At 52.1% G+C, this 21,541-nt stretch overlaps 1 protein-coding gene across 12 annotated transcripts in view; it reads left to right on the plus strand.

The window, feature by feature from the left end:
* The window catches only part of LOC119455925 (poly(rC)-binding protein 3-like), a 490,025-nt gene that overhangs the window by 334,727 nt on the left and 133,757 nt on the right, over positions 1 to 21,541 (plus strand). The window contains exon 1 of one of the 12 annotated variants that reach the window (XM_037717465.2): positions 19,531 to 19,838. The exons of the other annotated variants lie outside the window; for them this stretch is intronic. The gene's annotated coding sequence lies outside the window, so the exon portion shown is untranslated. Of the gene's footprint in view, positions 1 to 19,530; positions 19,839 to 21,541 lie in introns of those variants that run through there. 12 annotated transcript variants of the gene reach the window in all.

Genomic DNA, 21,541 nt, shown 5'->3' on the forward strand with positions numbered 1-21,541 from the left:
GGTTTCTTCTCCATTCGGACGTGCGGTTCTTCGTCCCGGGTATTATACGAAAGTTTTCTGATGTCATGTGTAGCGGCGACGCACAATTCTGATTGCTTTCCGACCGGGAGCCTGTATAGACGTATAGAGCTACCTTTTATTTCGTCTCTAAATCGCGAAGCCTGGGCCTATACAAGACCGCACTCACGCAACCACATACACACATTGAGGTGCGCAATGAAGCGGAACTATCCGATTGGAATTGTCGTTCTCTGAGAAGGTGGATTGAAAAAAAAAAAAACGAAAAAAGAAAAGATGGAGGGAGGGAGGAAGGATGTTGCAGTGAATGACGAAGATGGTGGAAAACGACTGACATGTACAAAACAAATTTTTATTACGCCAAGTTACGGTTCGTTTCCTTCCTTTAATCCGCGCCCATTTATTAAATCCTTTTTTAAAACGATTTAATAAAAAGTTTCTCTTGAGAGAGCCGAGTTCCTAGCACGATGGTTGGGACGAGGGCACCCTGTCGCGATATTTTTCTTCCGTCATGGCAGTGTATATTTTGTTTGGCGATCTTTCTTGTCCGATTCTTCCGTTTTTATTTCTTTAGAACCTTCCTCAGTTCGGCGCCAGGTTACTTTCTGTGGAGGGTGCACTTCATTTGAGAGTTCTGACTCTTTATTTCCTTTCTTTATTGTTTTTTTTTTTTACGTTACTATGTGGCTCAAGTTTCCTTGCGAATACCGTTCCGGTTTTCTTTTCTTTTTTTCTCACTACCGTTCTGGTCCGGCCACAAAAAGGACGGGAGCCGAGAGATGTGCTCGCTCGCGAGAAAAAATAATGGAGCAAACACAGACGTATACACGCCGAACACACAACGTGTACAGAAAAGCAAGCGGCAAAGGGATACGGCGTACAAGAAGCGGAGAGAAAAACGCAGTGGGTCATCAAATCACCAAGGTAATCACGAAACCGATCGGAAATGCGACGCACGCAGATATGAGAGGTATAATCGGAAAATTCCTTTTTGTCTCCGACGGAAGAAAATATGTACCGCGCGCCCTCTACTTGTGCGCCGCGGGAAAAGTTTCGCCGGGTCGCTGTTGCCTTTTCTTCCCTTTCCACCAATCCCCTTTCCCGCTATCATCCTCTATCTCCCCATGTCTCCTTCTCTTCCTGTGAGTCTCCTTTCTCTTACACTCTCTATTTTCTATGCGTACTTTGGTCTTTCTGAACCTTTCTTTCTTCTTTCTTTCCGCGTTCTCTCTCTCTCTTTTTTCTCCTCCTCCCTTCCCACCCGTCGTGCTTTTGTGGCTGAGACATGTTCGCATAGTTCGAGGCACTCGCCAAGGAATTCTGAAACAGTTCCAGCGTAAAAGATGGAATGAAAGGAGAATTGTATCAGCTCTTTTCGCCGCCTGCTTTTAATCACGACCGCCCCGCCATCCCTTGTGTTTGCTTTGGGGGGAAAAAAGCGATACGGCGGTCGTCGCGAACTTTCGCCTTCCTTCGACCCCTCGCTGTATGGCATCGCGTCGTCGTCGTCTTATTCTTATTCTCGTGCTCAGCCGTGGTGCCGCCACTTTCCTCGCGCGCCTGATTTTCAGCTCCCGCGCATTTTGATTACCATGCCGTGCAGTCACCGTCTTCGGAAGCGCCGCGCGGAGGTATTATATATGTAAAATCGTAGCGGCGCCTTTTGTGCTTGCAGCTTTCGGGGTCCGCTCGGTAAATAGCGAGACGGGGAACGAGACGGCGTCAAAGGAGAGGGGGAAAAGAGCACAGATATATTTAAGCAAGCATGCATCTTAGCGCTATAAGAAAAAGATCATATATATATATATATATATATATATATATATATATATATATATATATTCGGCTTAGCTGAGTGGTTTATGCGCTCTTACGCTGGGAACGAGTCGAGGGAACCCCGCGCTGCCTTTGCATTGCAGTTAGGCGCCCGCCAAAAAAAAAAAAAGAGTAAAACCTGCCTTTGCATATGCGTCTACGTCGTCAAATGATTGTCTCCGTATGTATCGGCTGTAGTGTTCTCTTGAGCGCAGTATTGACTGTCGGGCGATGAGTATTATTCTTCCTCCTTGGAGGTATAGAACTCATGTATAGAGAGGGAGAGATCTGTCATGCTGCTCCAAATGCCGAGAATGAAATAAATAAATGAAGAAGCAATTACAAATGTAGATACTGTGTGGCCTTGTCTGGCAACACTAAATGGCACCCCCATCCTCGGCTTCGAACTGGATTTCTTACTTTAAAAAAAAAAATGTAGCGGCTGCTCATACTTCGCGGATGTATACAACTGCACAGCCACAACATATTTCACAAAATGGTGTCCGCGAACGTTTTCACATGGGCGTACATACGCATGTTTAAACGAAGATTAGTACTTGAGGCAGCTTCTGCAGGTAGTGATTGCAGTCTGTATCCGCAAAGGAACTCGGTACGGGTCGTGTATCGTTTAGTTGAAGTGGTTTAACTGCTTCAGGTCTTGAAAGTAAATAGCACTCATACGTAGCGCTCGGCTCTATATAGGTCCAATGACATTACGTAACACGGCGGGCTTGATACGACACAGTGTTTAATTGAAATTTGATATTGGGGTCGTTCCGGGTGTTTATTAAATTAGCTCGCAGTCGACGCTGTGACGAATTAATCTCGCCGCCTCTTCCCGGTATTTGCCTTCAAAAGACCGAACTCGCGCTCTCTCTCAGAACGTTGAAACCGCACTGCCGCGACAATGATTGAAAAAAAAAATGCGTCGCGATTAACTAATAACTCATTACTCGCCACAGATTACTTTCCCAGCTCCTGGGGGAGGCAGGCGGTTGATGAAAGCGACACGGGCCCCCCAGAGCCGGCGCCTGCTTAGGACAGCAGGCGCGCGTTCGCGTGCGCTGGTGGTAGCCGGCCAATCGGGAATTCCTGAAGCGGTGATTGCGAACCCGAAAAGCGCGGCTTGGCCAGCACGGAGGGGGCGGGTGCGGGTTTGAGCGAAAGGGATGTGAGGCGCTTGCAGGGGGGCGAGCGAGCGAGCGACAGACCGAGAATTACGGTGGCACGGGGTTCTTTCAGCGGCGAGGAAACCGCGGAATCGGCTTGATGCCACCGTAGGCACGCCGATGCCCGCACTTCCGCGGCCGATGCCGGCGAATTGCCGCCCCCTCTCCTCTCTCACCCCGTGGTACACTGTGTGTGCGGGCATTCTTAATGCCCGCTGCCGTCCCTGGAAACGATTACGAGCCGGCGAGGTCTATTAAGGCGGGCTTCGCGAGTTTCTCAATATTTTCGCCCGCGTGCCAGCGACGGTTACGTCTTACGGTGGCCTTCCCCCGCGCGGCGCGCATTAATCGCCGGTGCCGGTGGGGCGACGTCGTGATCCGAATGTGCTCTGCTTCCTCTTGCCTCTGCCGTCTTGCGTATTCTGTCTTGCTATCTCTCTTCACCTCGTGCACCGAGCGGTGGTAGCTTTTGTTTGTCCGTTGCTTCATCGTGGTCGGCCATTTGTCATTCATGCTTGTGAAAAAGAAAAGTAAGACAAAAGAAAGCAGCCTGCGGGGGGAACACGTCGTATCTCAGAAAGCAGTGCATACCTAATACTTCGCGAATACTGCGTGATATCACCGTTGGCACGTTCCGAAACGGGCGTGGTATTCGCGCGCTAATGTCCACTTGCGCGGTTCTGATCAAACTTGGATCTTTGTATCGAGCGTAGTATACGCGGGTCCTTTTGACATTTTACGCCTCCGCATTTGTCGAGCTATGGCGCCGTGTCTTTGACAGCGAGCGCGCGCGTATAGCAGCGTCGACTGACCCTTTGTTCGCCCCTCCCCTCTTGCTTCGCAGGTGCGAGCCCCCAAGAGCCAGTCTCGCAGCGCCGCCGTTCCCCCAGGACGCTGTGGGCTTCGTGAGCGAGCCCACTCGACCCTTCCAGGGCAGTGTTCTCCGAGTAAGTGCGTCTACGCGTTTTCATTCCTATACCACTCGCCGTGTATACGTATATATATGCTACGTTTACATACGAGTAAACTGGACAAAGGTTGTGTTGAGTCGCATTATCGGGCCGTATAAAGTGATAGTCGGCTTCGTATACAAACGCGTCGAGCCGAGTGAGCGCCGAGGCAAGTTCGGTTAGCCTTTCTCTGTCGTCAAGCGGAGCATAATCGACTCGCCCGACTTACTTGTCAAGGTGCGCGTAATAAGTGGCTGGGTCAACTCGACTTCTGACTCGACTTCTGACTCGACTTCTGACTCGACCTGCTCGCTTCGAGTTCATGTGAACGGAGCTATAGTACTTAGAAAGAAAAAAATAGTAGCGCGAAAGGAACGGGGACGAAACGAGAACACAGGACTGGCGCTATAGTCCTTCGTTAAGATTTGGGTTTATGCACGCGTATTTCGCATCCGTAAGTGGATTCGTGTTTATTTTTTGTTAAATGTTTTTTTTTTTTTTTGCTAAGAAATCAGCTGCTGGCTTTGAGAAGAGGTGTGTTCCTTGTGGTTTGTAGATTTCCGCATTGTTATTTTTTTTTCTTAGCTTTTCAAAGGTATTGCACGTGCCTCTTTTTCCACGCTTCGCTTGCTAGTTAGCTTGCTCTCACTCTTTTGAGACACTCGACAATTAAGTAGTATTACTAGCGACGAGAAATCCGCCGTTGTGTGAATGAACAGTGATAACGGCCGAACGAAGAGGCGTATATTGACCAGGAAAATACGCGAGGCCCACCGGAGTGTGGGGGAGTCGGAACGAGCTTGGGAGCTTGAAGGCGGACTGCGCCGTGATACGCGAGAACCTCGCCGTTGCCACGGAAATTTGCCGTACATGTTGATCGACGCTGGCGTCGGCGTCACTTCGAAATCGCGCAGCGCGGGGGGTCACGTCGTAAACCAGGCGCGACAGATGCCGCCGCGTTGAAGGGCAGCTTGCTTCTTGACGCTGACGGGGCCGATCAGTCAAGAGACCACCGAGACGCAACTCAATCTATTTGCGCTGGAGAAAGCGCAGCACTATGAACAAGGGGCGCTCGTCGTCGCTCCATCACGCAAAGTTGCGGAAAATGAGCGGGACCCGATACGCGTCCTGTATATATATATATATATATATATATATATATATATATATATATATATATATATATATGGGCACTGCTTTTGATACCTTCGTCATATTCGTAATCTTACAAAAACTTACTACTTCCTCTCAAAGCGGCGGTGTTGAGGCATCGGTTGGAGGACTCGATGTAGAAAGAGGCGCTTTCACTTTTCTGCCTGACAAGTGAAACTTGGGCCTGTGTAACGTAGCGATGCCTTTCGCTCAAATATACTCCTTTCTTTACGTTGCATCCGCTCACGACTGGCCGATCCTGGTGATAAGGTAGGCGGAGCACCGCTCGGACCATAGACGAAACGGGAGAAAAAAAAAAAAAAAGCACTTGTAAACGGAATCGTTGCACTATCGTCTCATTGGTGTGCTTTGTATGTCAGTTTGCGTTGGCGCCATATAGACTAGTTGGTTCGCGTTGACGTTCATTTGCAGTGGAAAACATGCCGCGCTGTCCGATGTCGACCTACCTCCGGCACGCAAAATACGGTGTCTAACGCAGTACGTTGGTCTATATCCATGTATAGATAGTTATAGCCAGCGCTTAATATCACGCAATTGGAGAGTGCGTATACGTGCCAGAGGGGTAGCGGTGAAGGTAAGACTCGCACAAAATCTAGTCGGTTGCGAACTTATCTGAAAACCGCAGGTAACTGTAATATTATGTTCAGCATGTACTATATGGGAAGTGTTGTTACTCTACACGCGAGACGATCCAGTCTTGGGAAAGTGGTAGCGACATCGCAGGAAAGAGACCGAGGACCACAGCGAAAAGAACTTTTTTTTTTTTTTTTAGCTACTTGTTGCCGCCCGATTCTTGGCCTATCCATACCCTCAGTGGGTGCGAGCCATGATAAAGGATCATCATCATCATCAAGTGTGGCTCTAAACAAAGCCACATGCTCGATAGGAAACAACGGCAGCTAGTAGTTGAGTAGAAGAGTTTGCTGCGCGAGTTGGTTCTTAGCCTATAGAGGGTACATATTGGGCGCGACGCGGAAACAAGGACTTAGTAGGAGGGAGTAAGAAGGGAGAGAGTGAGCGCTCTGTTCTTTCTGAATCCCTCCTACTAAGTCTTTGTTTCCACGTCGCGCTGATATGTAGCCCCTAAACAGCTAGCCGCGGTTTGGACCCGGGACTTCACTGTGCACCACGCCATGACGTCGAGGTAGCGAAACAAGGTGAAAGTGTTGCTTTCAACTTGGACGCCGGTTAGCTATCTAGTCTTGTCATTGTGCCTTTCACGGTGCCGCGCCGTCACACCTGTGTCTCGCTTCGTGCACAATTTAATAGTACACGACCCCGTCTCTAAGGTGGTATTTAACGCTGCTTTTTACAGGGTGTCGCCGCCGCCATCGCTGCCGTTTTCGGCTGCGTCAGGCTTCTGCGGTGACGGAGTGTACACGGAAATGTATACAGGCGCCTGGCTAAAGCTTTTGGTTCCCATGTTTTTTTTTTTTTTTTTCCTTTTTCTTTTTTACGTCCTCGCTAAGTTTGAACCACAAAATCATGCCTTGCGTTTAGTGGTCAGCGGCGGATAATTAGCGACGTGAGTACACGGGCGATAGTGTTTTTTCACCCTCCTTCTTCGCAGGGAGGCCGCTGTTGGGTTAGTATATAGTTGAACCCCCGACTTCACCTTCCATAGCAGAAACACCCTGTAACCGCTTACTAAGCCGAAGAGGTGCGGTCTTTTTGTATACCGCGTCGCGTATTTCTCGCACTTTGCCGTGGCGGTATCTCTCGGAATTGTTCTTCGTCGGGCGAGTCTCTACAGGTGAGCACTGGTGCGTAGCCCACTGCCGGGGCACCGCGTCCTGATTAAGGTAGGAGCGCGCACGGCGCGGCGCTTCCGCCGAGACGTGGGTAGAATCACTTCGCTCAGCAGCAGATGGCCCCCGTTTCCAACGAGACCCCCGAGATCCGACGCGCCGCGTCTCTCTCGCTTTCCCGTGTGCGGTATCTATCCCGTCGGCTGCTTGTTTTTCCCCATCCGTCCCTCGAAAGTTGTGCATGCAGCATTCAAGAGCGCGTGGTGCTCTGCGGAATTGCGTCGGCGCCGTGTGTATAGTACACTCTATAGTACGGAGGGAGTGGAGAGAACTAGGGAGAACGGGCCCCCGGCACCATCTGAGCGGCGCGGAGAGTAAGCGATGGACGCCTCGGAGGCGCGCATCTAGTGGCCCATGTTGTTGCGTGCAAGACTTACGTTTGCTTGCTTCTTCGCGGAGAAGAACCATCGCCCGCTGGAAGCTCGCGCGGTTTGGAGAAGTCCCGCTTTTGGCGCTCCGAACGAGCGCCACGCGTCGTGCATTATGCATGGGCGAGGCCGTTCTTTTGACCGCGTCCTTCTCTCGTCCGTCGGCGGCAAGCCGGGGAAGAGGCGATTCCTCCCTCTCAAAGTGGACCGGGGGATCGCGGTTGAGCGAAATTGCGGGGCTGCAGTGGATTTCCTCTACTTCTTCAGCTACTTCTTTTTTTGTCTTCCTGTTTTTTTTTGTGTGTGTTTTTCTCCTTCGCGTAATAGACGTAAGTAATGAGAGCCGCCGAACAGTGCTCGAGAAGTGTGCGTTTCCCGCAGGTGCTTCCGGCAGGTTTAGCGAGTTCCGCGGCTTCATCTAAATTTGTATTCGGTTGCGGCATTGCACGCTGCGCTTAGGTGGTGTCATTAACCATCCTCTTCGTTAGACATTACCCCGTTCATCTTCTCCTTCGGATGTTGCCTCGGTTGGTTGAAAACTATACCATGTTTACTCGATTCTAACGCGCACTTCTTTTTGGCAGAACTTAGCTTAAGGATGACAACTACGTTAAAATAGAGTACGAAACAGAAACTGCAATGAGTAGTGTCTGAATACGATCCACCAATCTCGAATCCGGCCTCCCAATCACGAAGGCCATTCCTTGCCGTACTGAGGGGGCCGCGAGCTGTTGGGAGCGCCGCAAGTTTGTCATCATTGGCCACCTTTGGCGACCTCGGAGTTACAAATTTTGATCGTCTCGAGTGAGATGAAATCCCAATGTCTCTCTCTTGTGATGAACATCTCGTGTGAGAGCGATAAAAAATATTGCATTTCGAGAATTTTTCATATTTTTTTTTTTTTACTTCATCGAGCTGCGCATCGTGATGGAGGGTGTTGTATTTTACATTTCTGGCTATGAAAAAGCGGGTGGACGTTAGTATCGCGGGCGCCTCAGGGTCGAATAAATGCGGTATGTAATATTTCGTGCCCCACTTTTATTCACTTTTTTTTTCCCCCTTGTGTTGTCTCTTTGTGCACTGTTCACTACAAGTTGGAGCATCAAGTTTCGTTTTCGTTATCGTTCGGACGAGACAATTCGTCCAAACGCGGGCGCGTTGCGAAAAGAAATAAGTAAACAGTAAAAAAAAAAAAAAAAAAAGAGTTGCGCGAGAACTGGAAGTACACCAAGAGCAGCGCGTGCATAATTGACGGTGCGTTTCGAGCACATGGCTCGGCGTTTTAGTTTGTTCCCCCCCCCCCTCCCCCTTCCCAAAGCAGCGCTGCCGGGCACGCTGCTGCATATGTACGCGAGGAGTGCGCCCGGTATTCCTTGAAACGAGTATACTGTTTAGAAGGGACCGTGTTCTCTTTGCTCTTAGCCGCGTCGCCTCTCGAGCTTTAATTCGGCGCGCTCCCTCACGTTGCGTTTTTCATGCGCGCTGCGTTCCGCCTGTTTGCACGACGCTCCGCCGGCGCATGAGCGCAGTTCGCCGGCGGCTCCCCTGCGCTTGCTGCTCCCGCCTGAGCTTCAGCGTTAACTACTCAACTCGTGCGCGCAGTGTCGCATTTCAAACGACCTCCGGGGATCCCGGCGACGGCACGCGCGAGCCGCACGGACTCGCGCGTGCGTCTCCCTCTCCTTCTTTCTGGCTGCTGCGTGTTTCGCGCATGCTCGAGTGCGTGTCTCGTGGGAGAGGACGTTAGCGCTGCGCGAGCACGCTGAGCTCTCGCGGCGGCTGCGCGAGCTCAAAATTAGATTTAGCTCAGTGGGGCTTGTTTCCAAGTCGCGGGCTTTTTTTCGGGGCCGCAGGTTTTTCCGTGCCGGGGAATCAGCCTGGCGCATAAATCCGGAACGAGCTTGCTCGCGAGGGAAAGGAAGGAAGGAGGGAGGGTTTCTCCGCCACTCGTGGTGGCTGAGTCGAGAGTAATCCTCGCGGGCCGCACAACAGGTCGCCGTGTTTCTTCGCGTCTCACTCGCGCCCACCGCGTCGTTGATGCTCAGCGGAGAGCGCACGCACGTCGCTTGGGATGCGCGTGCATCGGTTTCTTTTCTTTCTTTCTCTCTTTTTTTTTTTTTTGGCCCGGTGAAGCCGAGGAAGAACGAGGTGGCGCACGGGCGAAGCCCCCCTGTCCATTACGAGGGCACTTGAAGCGCTCGCACCTTTCTGCTCTCCGGTCGTGTCGTTTGTTTCGACGGAGTCTCTACATGCGCGCCCTTGCGACCGGAATGCGCGTATGTACGAGTATGTGTGCGACCGGCGACGCTGTTTGTGCGCAAAAGTGTACCTGGCCTGCTGCTAATGTAGGTGTTCCTATTATATGCGGGTGCACCGTGATGGTGCTCGTTCGTCGGCGAGCGAGCAAGCAGTCGCGTCGTGTGATTAAGCGAAACGCGCGCGGTCGTCCTCGCTCGAGCTTTTTCTAAATGGGAGCGCGCGAGCGACGTGGAGTAACGTTGTTACACGTGCGGCATCTCAGTACGCGAGAAGCATGCACCGGGAGACGCGAACTTCTTCTCCGAGTTTCGTACCAGCGGACGTCGATTTCAGCGAGACGCCGGTACAAGAAGCGGGCGTTGCAGTTGTCTGGGAGGAGTGGCTGGGTTTCATGCTAGAGCGCTTGCCATACATGCAGAGTCGCCGTCACACTTAACGGTATAATGCTACCTAAGAACCCGAAATTATGTTTCTTCGTGCCGACGCAACTAGTGTGCACGTGACCGTCGAAGTAGCGCTTTGGAAACACTACTTTAGTTTGTCTGTTTGGTGAAACTAGCGATTTTTGCTCTCTAGGGTCTGTTATGTGAGACGCGCTTTTCGGCTGTCTTATTTACGTTCCGCAGGTCGTTTCAGCTGTTGAACGCATTTGCCGTTAATCAGTAGTTGCACCACAAATGCTGCTTGTTTCCTGCCTTTTTATTGCGATAGCAATTATATGGACATTCCAGGGGAATTTTCGCATTTCGCCGTGATGTTCCGTATAGCATATATTTATGTATATGTGTGCTATATGCTTTTAAATGTTTTACATCCAAAGTAGTTGCTATACTATGCAACTGGCGAAGTTGCTCAGACCAGGTCTTATGTTCTTCACTAAATGATTCCTCAGACTTAAAAGAAATACAGTGCACAAGCACAAATCATAGAACATTTTATTCACAGTGCATCCATTTTTTTTTTAATCTTAAGTGTTCTGGGACTATATAAAGTGTAAAACAATATTAATTCTCACAGTCTGAAAGCGATGTAATTTCACTAGCGCCGCTCATTACGGGCAGCGCAGTGGCGCCTGAGCGATGTGATTACGGCCTTACACGGAACATGAAAGCTTTTAAAGGACCCAGAAATTTTGGTGCGCTCGCCTATAGTAAGTACAGCGTCGGAGGAGTGCAAAGGCGACGTTAAACCATGCTACCGCTGTGAGTGCTTCGCCCATCGTGCGAAACTGCCACCTTTTTTCTTTTTTTTTTCTTTCTTTCCACTTCAATGCTTTTGCACAAATTAAAATGACCTGTGTTCGTTATGCGCCTTGCGCCATGTTCACAACTTTAACTCATCACCCATCGGCGAAGTGGGCTATAAAGTGCTATGAAATCTAGGATCACCGATTAAATTTGCTGTTTTCATTTTTTCCCCCTTGAGCGATGCACGTGGCAGTTGCTCCTGCTTTCCCTAATCCACTTTTTTTTTTTATTCCGATAGCTGTGGCTGTTATTGTTATTCCTATCCTCCTGCAAGACTATTTTGATCGCCATCTGTTTTAACGCATAACTAAGCAAAGAATTCCGATCTGCGATCGGCTGCGGCAAAGTTTTCAGCAGCGGGCCATAAACAGTATCTCTCTGCAGGTGTGCGTCAAACGCGAGTAACAAGTTAAAAAAAAAAAAAAAAACCGCTTGCGACGGCGCCCAACGCCGTGGGCTACGCGCTCTCCGGAACGCCGTGGCTCGTATATATTCAAGCTCCTTAGCTCCATGCTATCGGTACGTGCTTAGAGAAAGACCGCCGCTGGCCGTGTATAGCTTGCTGCGTCTTGTGCGGATAACGGGTTAGAGAGGCATGTTTCGCCCATAAGCAAGAAGATTCCCCGAACCCAACTGCGCGTGCATTGAGGTTATTCGCCGCCGCAGCTGACAGACGGAGCGCAGGGCGGGAAGTGAAGCGAGAGGAATTCATGCGCCGATCAAGCGTGCGGTCGCGCTTCAGCGTTAAGGTGATGGGGAAGATGAGGATCGGGGTGGTGCCCCGCCGGAATTTCATTTTGTTTCGGGGACTCATCCCCCTGCCCATCGTTGATTCAACGGCGCGCGCGCTTCGGCAACGTTCGAACTCGTGTAGGTCACGCTCGTTTCCCTTTAGAATGCGGCGGCGCAGTGTCGAGCTCGGCTGGGCGCTTTTTCGGTTTTTGGTATCAAAAGAGCAGAGGGGAGCGAAGGAAAAAAAATTGAGAGAGAGAAACAAAAACGGAAATGAAAAAGACAGCGTTGGGTTACTCTACCGGAAGTTGCGTTTTATTAAAGCAAGCGCTCTTAGAGCACGCTTCCGTGAGGCTTAAGCCGAAATGCCCGAGGGGGAACCACGAAACGGTGTGCTGCTGTTCCAGTAGCATCGGCGTCTTCTTCTTTTGCGACGGAAGCGCTGTTACTTGCTGTCGTTTCCTGCAGGGGTATGTCGGTTCGATCTGATCAGGTAAGCAAGGAAGGTTTCGGCCTACTTGCTGTCATTTCTTTCTTTTCTTTCTTTCTTTTTTTTTGTGTGCTTCTTGTTCTTCATGCGTATGTGCATAGGCACTGGGTAGCATCGTTGAGTGAAGAGTCGTCGATGTGTGTGTGCTCTTCGGGAAATTATAGGGAAAGAAAAAATAGGCGTTTTCTTTTAACGAATCAGTTACAGCAAAAACAGACTTTGTGTCATCAGCGTATACAAGCACTTTGTGGTTTGTTTCTTCGTTTTTCTTTTTTTTTCGAGTTAAAGTCATTCCTTGAATACTCATTTCGGATTTTTGCCCTCGGGTGTCTCTTTTTGTATTTACATTTAAACTCCCGACCGGTATAGGTCACTGGCGTCCCTTTTGATATTTGGCTGCGTGGCGTTCCACGAATAACAAAAGTTTCATTTGGAAAGAGGTTCTTGGAGTGGGATGTGCCGTAGCCTCGCCGCAAATTGTGACGACTTGCTCCGTGCTGATTTAGGCAACGCCTCTTCAGCTGTGGGCACTGTTTAGGATAGCAAACTTGATTTTGTGTTTTGGCTCACATCGCCCAGCCTTCATCATTTATTTAATATATCTGCCTTAACGACTTACCCTGCCTGCATCCACTTTTGTACCCTTTAGGTGCGCGCGTAGTACTTATTTGGGAACTATATATATGAATAGGCACCAAAGATAGGGGTCGAAGCCACTCAGAAGTTCCCGCGCTGGCTTACTCAATCCGCGTTTTTTTTTTTTTTTTTTTTTTTTGACAGCGTCTACATAAATGTAGATTCTAATGAAACCGTAGTCCGAACCTGGCAACATTCGAGAACTATTCCTGCTCCGAAACGCCCCAAGTACGAAAATACTTACGAATTCCTTACGTCACTGTGATGTACGGCGCATAGTTATGGGCGGGAGTATACAAACAAACAAACAAACAAACAAACAAATATACGAATAGTTCCGCCTCCATTTTCTCCACTAATGATCAACGTTGTACCGCCGGATGAACGAGAATGTGTGGAAGGAAACCTTTGCATGTGTAAATTAGTTTGGTGTCGCTCTCTAGCATCCCTTTTAATGTGCGTCATCCCAAAGCAACGGATTTCAGCGCAGTACGGAGCGTGGCGTTTCGCCGCCGTTCCAGACTCGCTTCCGGCTTCACGGCGCGTCAGCACGTGGCTGGGAAACAAAGCGCCGACCGCGTCGCGCCGACCGTTAAATCCGTCTCGGCTGGGGTGAAGCCGCTGCTGCCGCGACGGGGCGTGTCGCGTCGGTGCGCGCCGGTCTTCCCTCACGTGCGGTGAGGACAGGCTTGCGACTTTCTACACTCGCAGCCGCCAGTGCTACCCGTCCTGACTGCTGCAGTCTCTCCGCTTCCCCTCGATGTCGCGGCGTCTGTCATCACTCGCTCGCTTCGCGATCCTGCCGCTTCCTGATCCGCGGCGGCGAAGGCCATCTCGTAGCCGACCCCCATTATCCGCCCTCTGCCCCCAGTAACTATCCACCCGCCCCGCCTCCTCTCGCCCACTTTCTTGAAGCGCTCGCTAGAATAGCGTCACGCAGACCGTTTCAGTGTCCACCGCGGGAAACGACACTCGGGATCGGCGCGTATGCAGGCCTCCACTAATTGACTAGCGATAGTGTTTGACCGCTGGTGAAAGTTGGCGGGTCCGCGAGTGTCCTCTCACGTTTCCTGGCGAGATCGATGCACACTTGCCGATGTGCGCAAAGCGTTTAAACTTTGCATAGGTTCTCACTTTCCGCCGGTGAAATATTGCAGCTTCTGAGGCGTTAAGCGCAGGACGTAATAAATCCAGTGCGTCAATGGATGAAAGTGAGTGAGTGAGTGAGTGAGTGAGTGAGTGAGTGAGTGAGTGAGTGAGTGAGTGAGTGAGTGAGTGAGTGAGTGAGTGAGTGAGTGGTGAGTGAGTGAGTGAGTGAGTGAGTGAGTGAGTGAGTGAGTGAGTGAGTGAGTGAGTGAGTGAGTGAGTGAGTGAGTGAGTGAGTGAGTGAGTGAGTGAGTGAGTGAGTGGTGAGTGAGTGAGTGAGTGAGTGAGTGAGTGAGTGAGTGAGTGAGTGAGTGAGTGAGTGAGTGGTGGTGAGTTGTGTGTGTGTGTGGGTGTGTGTGTGTGTGTGTGTGTGTGTGTGTGTGTGTGTGTGTGTGTGTGTGTGTGTGTGTGTGTGTGTGTGTTGTGTGTGTGTGTGTGTGTGAAAGAGAGGGACGAAGCTTCTTGCCGCTTTATAAAGGATCTGTCTGTCATCCTTGTCGTGGTGGAATTCCGCTGCAAAAAGGCCCCGCAGAAAAAAAAAAAAGATTACCAACTACTTCTCAGCATGCTTTAAAGTCTCGTTGAGTTCCAGTATTTCTATCTATCATAGCTTCACAACTTTCCGTTTCGCGCATTATGCCGGATCCGTACAAAAAGCCGCTCGTTTAAGGACTCTGGTAGAGGCTCTTAAAAGGACGGGGTCTGGCGTATTTCTGGCTGCTCAAAAGTTGCTCGCGAGATTAGCGTCCACGCTTCTTCCCCGCCATAAAGGGTGGTTCCCACTCCGCGCGGAACCGTCGAAGCTCCGCGAGAGTTTCGACGAGCGATGAGCTTCGCGAAGAAGTGCGCGCTCGGATTCAGCGGTGAATGATGATGGCCGAAGAGCGGGAACATTTCCCCCGTAAGACGTCCACCAATCGTCATTAATTACTGAAGCACGCGCCGAGTCCGTGCGGAAAAATTCCGCGACTAACGGGCGCAGGATCTCAGAGCTTTTTCAGACACCTTTGCTTGGGCATACTTGAGAATAAAAAAGGCAGGATCATACAGTAGAAAATCGGAGAAAGAAAACGATATGGAAACTGGCGCGTACAGCCCTTCTTATCGATGAGAATTCTCGCACCGCGGTAGGCGCTCGCAGTTTGATAAGTTCACGCTCCCCCCCCCCCTTTTTTTTCTCTCTCTCTCTCTCTTCCTTCCGATGCTTCACTTTTTTTTCTCCGTTTCCCGTCACCGTAGTGGGAAAATCAGCTTCGACTCCTACTCTTGCCAACTCGAACAGGGAAGGTCTGAGATATGGACTTTCCGTTCGACTCGAAGGGTGACTTGACTAATGCTCGCTTTTAGCAGCGGCAGCAATGAACGGCCGCCGCGTGCTCCGAAATAGCCGCGCAGACAAATGATACCGGTCGGCCGATGCTGCCAGTCCCCGACCCATTGTAAACAAATGTACCAGGCTTCCCGAAAAAAATAAAATAACAACGAAAAAAGTAAGATAAAGTAAGGCTGCGGACGATGCAGGGAATAGAGTGAGTGAGCGAGCAACGGCAGAGGAGGTGCTCTTCGTATTCCTCCGCAACCTGCCTCACGCTCCACGCTCGTTCGCTTCCGAGGATCAGAGCGCTGAAAAGGCAGCAACCCCTCCCACGTGGTTCTTCTTTATCCCCCTCCCCCCTCCCGCTGTTTGCGTATTTGCCTTGCTAGTTACTTTCTTCGCCTTTCGCGCCTTCTCGCTTGCCGGTGATGCTTGTTGATGCTTCTTGTTGAAGGAGCGTGCTCGCGTTTATGTATAGGGTGGCGCGGAAGTTGCGCGCAGCGGGATGAAATCGCGACGCTCTCAGCCAATCTGCCCAGCATGCTGTGCGCGGCCGGCCTAGATTCAGGAAGTCGCAGTGACTCCTTCGATCCTGAAACGTAGAATGATTATTGCCATTGCATTGGAGATACGGGTACTACGGTTTCTGAGTTTAGTGGCGTGGCGCTGCGCTGCTCTAGTCGAGGTCGCGGGTTCGTTTCCTGGCCACGGCGGCAACATTTCGACGGGGGTGAAATAAAAAAAAGTGCTTGTTTATTTATTTAGGTGCGCGTTAAAGTACCCCAGGAGGTCAAAGTTGATCCGGTATCCCTCACTACGGCGTGCTTTACAATCAGATCTTGGTATTGGCACGTAAAATCCCAGAATGCATCTTTAATTGTTTGCGTGTTGTCTTGCACGCAGCGTTGTCACGCTTAAGACGCGCCGCCGGAAATGCGTCACACATTGTTCTAGCCTATAGTGTCCGTGCGCTTTCGAACTGCATATGATTTAATACCGAACAGCGCAGACAGGGCGAAGCGTTGAAAGACAGACAAAGCACAGACTAACAACCGTACTTTGTTGTCAGTCTAGAACAATTGTACTTGTCGCTACACTTATACTAGTCAGCAGTTGTGACTGATTGTCCGCCGCTCGAACGGTCTGCGTCGAAGAACACGTGATTGCTGTAAAGCGTTCGCGCTGACTTGATGTTGCGGCATGGCGTTGCAAGCATAAGCCGTGTTGCGCGGAACTCTCGCCGCTGGAAATATATGGGATCTCCGGGCGAGCGATGCTGCTGCATCCGCGACCGCCGCGGCGAGTTCGAACTCGCGTTCGGAAAGAGGAGCGCACGCGCGTCTTGTTTTCCCTTTCCTTTTTTTTTTTTTGTTTCTCGTTTCGACTAGTGCGTCAATAAATAATCCACCGCCGAGCCGCGGATGAGAAACGTATGGCACCGAAGCGCGCACGACGTGGGACGGAGAAGAAAGCAGAGATAAAATGGGGGCTATAGGAAAAAAGGTATACGGGAGGGAGGAGGGGGAACCCTGCATGCAGAGCGGTCTGAGAGGATTACTACGTCGGGATTACCTTTCCTTTTTTTCCCTAACGCGGCTTCTTCTCCCCGGACACGCGCTCTCTTCTTGTCGGCCCGCGCCGCCGCGCGTGGTCTAAACGGGCGTGCATGAAAGATGCTTATCGCTCCCGAAACGATGTATTATACATGCGTGCTCGCGCTCCAGATTTTCGTGTCGCTCCGCGGACGGCACCGTCCGGGAGAAGGCGGAACCGGGACGTTGGGATGGGTTGGCGGGTGTTGTGCGGAGAAGGCCCAGGGACGACGGAGGGGGTGGGCGGCTTTGTTGCAGGATGTGACGCTCACGCCGTTATTGCGGTGCGCGGATGGGGCCCGCCTCCCCCAGAGCCGGAGGGAAGGTGGGAGGGGGGGGGGGTTGCTTGCTCTTCCCCAGCCGTCCTTCCCTCTTTTTCTTTTGTTCCCTTTATCGAGTCGGTGTTGCCGAATCTCCCTAAGTGCGTCGGAATGCGTGCGGCGCGGCAGGAATTGGATGCGCCTGCAGCGGCGCGCCATCGGCTGACCTGCCGTGTCCTTTATTCTCTTCGCCCCCTCTCGCAGCTAGGCCTGGCGCCGCTGTGGTTTCCTCGGTGGTGGGAGGACACGCGAGGCCGGAAAGGGAAGATTGAAGAATGGCTTTTAGCTCGAAATCCGAACACGCGCGCGCCTCCTCGCGACTTCCATCCCACTTTTGCTTCTCTCGTTCCCTCGACTCTCCTCCTTCAGTGTACGCTGCAGCCCTTTCGCGAAACACTTCTAGCCGTGCGTTCGTTTCTTTTATATATTTCTTTCGAAGGCGGGCGCCTTGTCTGCTGTAAACATGCTGTAGCGAGGGGCAGGCGCTTGCAACAGAATGGCCTGGCTTCACGCGGCCTCTTGCGTACCGTTAGGTTTCCGCGGCTCTCTCTCTCTGTCTCTCTATCTCTCTAATATGTTCTCTTGTAGATTGCCCGTATACTACGTCTTCTCTTTTTTTCTTCACGTGTGTAGCGTGGGCTAAGCTTTCTGCAGATGTCTCGGCCTCCGTCGTACACCTGAGAACGGCATCTCTTGTCGAAACGCGAACGGAAGAATAAGCGAGTCCGTAAGAGCTTCTTCGTTGCGTGCGCCAAGTTCAGCCCTTGTTCCGACGTTACTGCGTTATAGTAGAAAAAAATAAAAAAACAAATTTAGTCTTGGTGGGGCTTCCGGCCCTGGCACCGACGCGCAAGCTGACTTTGTTAAAGCGGCTTATTTTCGTTTCTGTGGCTAAGAAGGGAATGTGCCTAATGCGGAAGATGCGCGCTCGTTCGGGATGCTATGCATTAGCGAAGCGTGTATACGTGACACAGCCGACGATGTCATATTGTTCCGCCTGTCTTAATTATTCTTGCGTTTTTCGCGTTGTGCCGTTATGGGGATTCAAACAACCGTCCTTGTCAGCTCTCTTGCGTGTGCGTTTTTCTGATTTATTCTTATTGTGATTCATTTTCTCTCGTACGCCTTAATTGGCCAATCACTGTGGTAGCATGGACCTCTCTGCATTAGGCGGAGGAGTCGTTCGGCAGGTGTGTGACCAAACCGTTCACGGGTTACCGCGGCCTTCAGTGGCAACACGTGGACTTACCGGTCGTGTCCGTGCACTTACCCTCTCCTCCGTGGACTTAGCCTCGTGGACTTGTCCTCGTGGACTTGTCCGTGGACTTACCCTCTCCTCCTCTTCGTCTGCTAAGTTCCGAGGTTGTAACCATTAGCCATAGACCGAATATGTGCAGGTGAAGCAGTATGCTTATTCCGGAAGGTATGTACAAATAAGTTCAGAAACAATACGTTGACCTGCATTTGCGATCATGCGGCCTTACCAACAAGATCTTATACGTGTACTAACTAAACAGGCAAGACGATCTGTATACATGGCAACCGCTCGCCAAATGTTTTCGCCTGTCACGCACTGGTGGGGTTAAGAAGCAGCTGTCACTGTGACGATCACGAGCGTGTGGCTCGTACGTAAGCTGAGCAACCGAGCGGGCCTGGCAGCCATGCCGCTAACGTTCCCGCGTCGTGCTCTGTACACCGGTGCTTTCAACGAGAGGGGCCCCGACAACAATTGCTAGGGGTTGCTACGTTAGTTTCTGCACGCGCTTGATGCCTCGTGCGAGCAGTAACGTAGGACCGCGCGTGCCGAAGCTTGAAGTCTTCTCCACCTGGAAAGTCCCGAGTCCTGTCTAAATCACGTTTGCTGCCACGTGTGCCGCTCCAAAACCTAACGCCAGCACCGCAGATTACCAGTTGTTCGAGCTCACCTTCTCGCTGTGCACGCGGCAGTTGCCGAGCCCGAGTGGGGCGGGCAACGCGGTTCGAAAATTTCTTGGCTCCTTCCGGGCGGAGCCAACGCCGAACCGCCGTGGAACTACTAGCAGCCGCCTGCTGCTCCGAGCAGCGCACCAGCAGCGACGCGCAGGTGCCGCGCTGCTCGGGAGTCGAAAATAGTTGCGCCGCGGCGTCGGAAGAACAGAGCACAGCCAGCGCGGCCGGGGGACCCGTGGATGCGGCGGGGAAGGGTTGACTGTGGAGGGGGGAGGACGGTTCCGGAGATTGGTACGGAACGGGTTCGGAGCGCGCTTGAAAGAGGAGGGAGATGACTTCGTCGTCGCCGCCGCATTCAATGCCAGACCCGCGGTTGGGGGCTTCGCTTCTGCTGCTGCTATTTTGAACCATTGTTCTGGCCGCGGCCCTGGCTGAAAGAAGGCGCTGCTGGCGTCGAAGCCTAGGTGCGCGCGCGCCTCTCTCCGTGTGGCTGGTTTCCCTGCTCCCCCCCCCCCTCCCCCCTCTTTTCTCCAGCGCCTGGGCAATTAATCGAGCGCGCGGCTGCAGCGGTGTTATTCGCGGATCCTCCGCTTGCCCGAGCGCGTGCGCCGGCAGCCCAACAAGGTGCGCTCATCGTGGCGACCCGGATGTTTATCGCGCGGCATCTCGTCGTCCATTAGAGACGGCGCGCATATTGCGCCCGGCGAAAACCGTTCCGGTGGCGCCCGCGCGCCTAGCCCCTTGTGTCGTGGTTGCCGTCGTCGCGGGTGCGGCTTGGCACCGGCCCGCACTCCTCGCGGAGCATCCCCGCGATCTCGCTCCCCCCAAGTACGCAGTGCTGCCAGAAGGCACGTCTACCTCCGTCTCTCAGGTGAGCAGCGTTGCGATCCGCGGCTGTGCGCTTGCCGCGCGCGGTTCGTCGCCTCCGCTCTTATCTGTCGTCGTGAGCGCGTGCATGGCGGCGCTTCGCCCGCGTGCGTAACTGAAGCCACGTGTCGTGTTGCGGTAACGCTGCGAGAGCATAGTGAGCGATAGACTTGGTTGACCGGGTGACGTGCACTTGTTGCACTGACGTTTCCTGTCCTCGTAAGCCAGCGCATCTTGCCTCTTCGGATTGATTGCACTGTTACGGCAGTTCACCCAGCTTCTCAGTTCTCGGGTGCTCCGTCCTGCCGCTGTAGGCGCTTAGCACAGTGAAAAGCAAATCCGCCGTTGTTGTCTTAAAAACAAGTATTCTCGCTGAGCGCAGATACCATGCGTTAACCAGGAAGTGGCTGTTAGAATGAATTGGAATGATATCCAGCCTGTTGAAGTTCGTTTGTGTGGATTAAATGTCTATAGCATTACACTAAATATAAGGGGGTTTTACGTGCCAAAATCACTATCTGATTATGAGGCACGCCGTAGTGGGGGACTCCGGAATAATTTGGACCACCTGAGGTTCTTTAACTTGTACCTAAATCTAAGACTAGGGTGTTCTCGCATTTCGACCCCAACGAAAGGTGGCCGCCGTGGCTGTAGCATTATACTAAGCGTTCGCCCTACGGAGGAGAGATGTTGTATACTGCGATTTCCCACCAGTGATTTTCCGTGCGTTCCTGAGAACATCACTCAAAGCACGCACACGTTCGAGAAGCGCGAGGAAGCCAAGAAGAGAATGTGTCTTCCGGTGTCGCAAATGGACGTCACGTTCTCTTTTTGCGTCGTTTGCAGAAAGGGATCACCTTTAGAATACACAGTACAGGTAATACGTCATACTTGTCGCCGTAAGTACAGCCTCCTTACCGTCACCATGCAGTGCCACGCTGTAGTTTGGTAGGGACCATGACACAGCTGCGCGGCAGCTGTGTCATGTCTTTGCGCTCCTCTTCTCCCTTGCAGACTGGTCAGCTTAGTTTTAGGACCCCCAGCTGACTTTGCAAGAATGGCTGTCTTGCATTTCTCTTAATTTTTTAAGACGTTTTTGTTGTGCGAGCGCACTTTTCTTGGGCTGCCGCGAAGCCATCAACGTGCTGCTTCGAGAGAAGAGAGAGAAACAAATCGGCCGCTGGTTCGAGCCACTGCGTCCGAATTCCCCGAGGCGTATTCATCACCCGGCGAAGAGAAAGACTGCATCGCCGTCATTATTACAAAGACCGAAAGGTATTACACGGCCCTTTCCGCCGGGAGGCTGTCGCACGAGGAGGGAGCGCTGCCTCTTCGCACGTATAGCGAGCAAGAAGAGAAATGTGCCCCCATGCTGGACGGGGCGGGGTGCGGAAGGAAGGTGCTTCCATTAACTGGCGGGCCCTGCCGCCGCACTGTGTAGCCAATGGGCGAGCCGCAAGGCGAGCGCCACGCGTGACGCAAATCGGCTCCTCGCGGCCGTGCTGCTTCCACTGATGTATCGCGGGCGGGGATGGCGCTTCGCGGGCCGAGACGCGAGAGACGCCGCTAAGTCGTCGCCGACCTCGCCGCCTCGTAATGAAATGGGCCGGACCCGGAGACCCTAATGAAGAGTTTATCGAGCAGCCTCCGACGCCCGGCTCTCGGCCCTGTCTCGCTGCTGATGCCGCGCGCTCTTCGGCCGCCTGA

Source organism: Dermacentor silvarum, chromosome 6 (assembly GCF_013339745.2).
Source record: "Dermacentor silvarum isolate Dsil-2018 chromosome 6, BIME_Dsil_1.4, whole genome shotgun sequence".
In the NCBI taxonomy this organism is placed as follows: Eukaryota; Metazoa; Arthropoda; class Arachnida; order Ixodida; family Ixodidae; genus Dermacentor; species Dermacentor silvarum.